We start from the raw sequence: 2,992 nt of genomic DNA, 5'->3' as shown, positions 1-2,992 counted from the left end.
GCCGGGCTGGGAGGCGGAGCTGCAAGAGGAGTCAGCAAGAGACTCCAATTGGAGTAGCCGAGGAGGGAATAACCAAATAGAGAAAAGTGACGGGGGGGAGTAATTATTTCCTAAGGGTCCGACCCTCTCCACCCTAGCCTATTCGGATATTTTCGTGCACATAATATTCTTCCTCTCCATCGTATAGCCCCGTTGCCCGTGTGTAAATTCTGGGTGGTGCGCAGAGGCCCTCGGACGTGGCTCTTTCTTCTAGGGCAGCCCCGGGAAGAGGCGCACCCCGGGAAGCGGGCGGGGCGGGAGGAGGGGGCGGTGCAGGGGGCGGGGCGGAGCCGGGTTCCGTGTGTCTATGTCAATGTGTCTGTCCTTCACTCCTCCATTGTCTGCCGCCGCCACTGCCGCCGCCGCTGCCACTGCCGCTGCCGGGACCGCCGCAGCCCCCAGCCCCGCGCGTTGTCGCTACCTCCTCGGACAGGTAAGACGTCGGCCCCGGTGAGGCCGAGACCACCCGGAGAGGGGCCGGGGCCGGGACCCGGGCCGCAGCCTCTCCCGGGGACTCGCACACGGGGCCAGAGCCGGCGGGGAGGAAGCATGTGCCCGCGAGGCGGGCTGCCTGCCTCCCGGGGTGGAAGTGCGCGCTCCACGCCGACCCCACCGGGCACACGATCCCGCTGCTGTGCCTCCTCGACTCGCCACGCTCGGCCTCCCGCGGAGACCCCGGGACCGCGCGCGCGGAGCGGGCGGGGGTGGGGGCGGCCACGCGGTGAGAAGCGGCGGGTTTCGCACGTGGTCTCGTGCGGGGCAGCGCCCGCAGGCCGCCTCTTGGAGGCCGGGGCTGGGGCTCCGGGGTAGAGGTGAAGGGGAGAAGCATCCCCCGGCGCGCCAGGGGAACGCAGGAGGGGAGACTCGGAAGAGCTGGTTTAGGGGGGACAAGCCCTCCCCCCTGCATTAAATCACTCCCCCCCCCAACTACTTGTCACCTCCTCTCGGCCTCGGGAAGCTGGACACGGAAACCCGAGCTGATTGCCCTGCGGCTCCAGTTAGGAATGTTTGGGGAGCAATTTACACTTGCTCTCCTACTTGGTTTAGGGGAGAGCGCCGGGCGGAGGGGGTGGGGAGGACGGGCCTCTGGGCTCCGCGAGAGTTCCCAGTCTCTTTGTAACTCTGATCTTGAGATTTATGGAAATAGGGAGGGGGAGCCAGGGAGAGGGCGGAGATTACCGTGGTGTTGCTGTCTATATATAGTCTCAGATTAGGCTCTTAATCCAGCCTTCATTCAGCTGTGTTGCTTCAGGGTTCCACCACAGGTAGATAAGGGGTAAATGTAAGTGTGTCCCCTCCTGGGATTCAGACATGGCTTGTTAAAATGTTTGTCCTTCACCGAAGCACTGCCACCGCACATTTGCATCCGCCATGAAAGCTTTTTTAGAAACTATTATTTACAGTTACATTGTTGTTTCTCTATAGACTAGTATTGATGTTTCTCTGAAGACCCATCTGTGTCAGAGAAATACTTGAATAATCGGGTAGATGGTTTTTCGTTAAACATTTCCTGGGCCTCTCTTTTCTTCCCACATTGCCATATAGAAAGTGAAATGTATTTTTTTTTTAATTCTCCTCCTTTCTCCTTCATTTTGCTCAAAGCCTTTACTGGCAATTCTGAAAAACACAGGGACGGTGTTCATTATTATCCCTTGGTTTTAATAAAAATTAAAAACAATTCCCATCACCTTCCCATCTCCCCCCTGCCCCCAGCCCCAGCTTCAGCTGTGGGAAAGGAGAGGGGGAGAGCAAATCTGTGCCAGAACGTTTCACATGAAAATGGTTTGAAATTATTCATCTCAATGTATAACAAAGCAACTTTTGTTTGGTGATGCTTTAATAATGAAGAGGCTGTTCAAACCAGAAATAGGGCTTTTGAGAGTGACCAGTATTTTGTAACACTTAAGGCTGCTGATACTACCAGGATTACAATTGATGTATAATGTATCATGCTAAAGGAACGCAAAAACCTAAGAAAAGGCTGAAAGAGTAACCTCAGCATGTGACTTAAACATCTAACCAGGGAGGCAGAGGCAGCATTGAGGACTGTAAGGCCAGTATTTCCATCTCTTATGCCAAATCTGGGCCATGGTTATTTGAAGGTCACACCTGTTTGTCTCACTGGGGTTATCAGTTCCTAAAGGATAACAACTTATTATCTATTCCCTTGGTACTTTCCTGACACCTGGTTAGTATTTAGTCTTCTGTGAATACGTGACTTCAGTCTAGTTAGAGTCAATGACATTTAAGGACAAAGAAAATCTAACGTTTTGCCTAGAGATGGAGATAAATCATACATTGTTTTTGAATTTCTACTGGCACATTCTTAATGGATAGTGTTCATCACAGGGGTTACATGGATAGGCCTGCATACTGTAAATATTTAATATAAAAATCAGCTAAGCTAATGAGTTCATTAAAATTCATTCACAGCAAAGAAGTTTTATTGATAATTAAACAGCTCATCATATTGAGTATTTAGTCTGTTCCAGATACTCTACCAGATGCTTTGCATGGAATTATTTTAATCATTTGTCTTAACAACCCAAGAATTAGCCAACATTATCCCTATTTATGAAAATAAGAGAAAAAATTTTAAATACTAATTTCCTCACAACTCCCACAGTTAGGTGCTCAAATTAGAACCTAGATTGGCAATATTTAAAAGTAAAACCTTTTGTCTTTCACTGTTTTGACAGCAAGGGGAGATTATGCATTCTTTTGACTGGCAAATGTCTTTGTAGAATATATGTAATATTTCTGAGGGTTATTTTTACTTAAAAAATGAGGATGGACATACTAATAAATGCATAATAGAAATTGAATTATATACTTCTGAATCTTAATCTTTCTAAAAATAATCATTTTTGGAATGTCTGAAATATTCTTACATGTGTCATGTCACCTCTTTTTCTACCACCACCACCTTCAACTTCCCATAGCATTTGGTTGG

At 48.9% G+C, this 2,992-nt stretch overlaps 1 protein-coding gene across 1 annotated transcript in view; it reads left to right on the top strand.

The window, feature by feature from the left end:
* The first annotated feature begins 321 nt into the window (after positions 1-321).
* Positions 322-2,992, top strand: part of Bzw2 (basic leucine zipper and W2 domains 2) — a 52,951-nt gene continuing 50,280 nt past the window's right edge. Inside the window, exon 1 of the mRNA XM_013024052.1 lies at positions 322-472. The gene's annotated coding sequence lies outside the window, so the exon portion shown is untranslated. The remainder of the gene's footprint in view (positions 473-2,992) is intronic.

Source organism: Dipodomys ordii, unplaced genomic scaffold (genome assembly GCF_000151885.1).
Source record: "Dipodomys ordii isolate 6190 unplaced genomic scaffold, Dord_2.0 Scaffold72, whole genome shotgun sequence".
Taxonomy (NCBI): domain Eukaryota; kingdom Metazoa; phylum Chordata; class Mammalia; order Rodentia; family Heteromyidae; genus Dipodomys; species Dipodomys ordii.
This window is presented reverse-complemented; position numbering and strand designations above follow the sequence as displayed.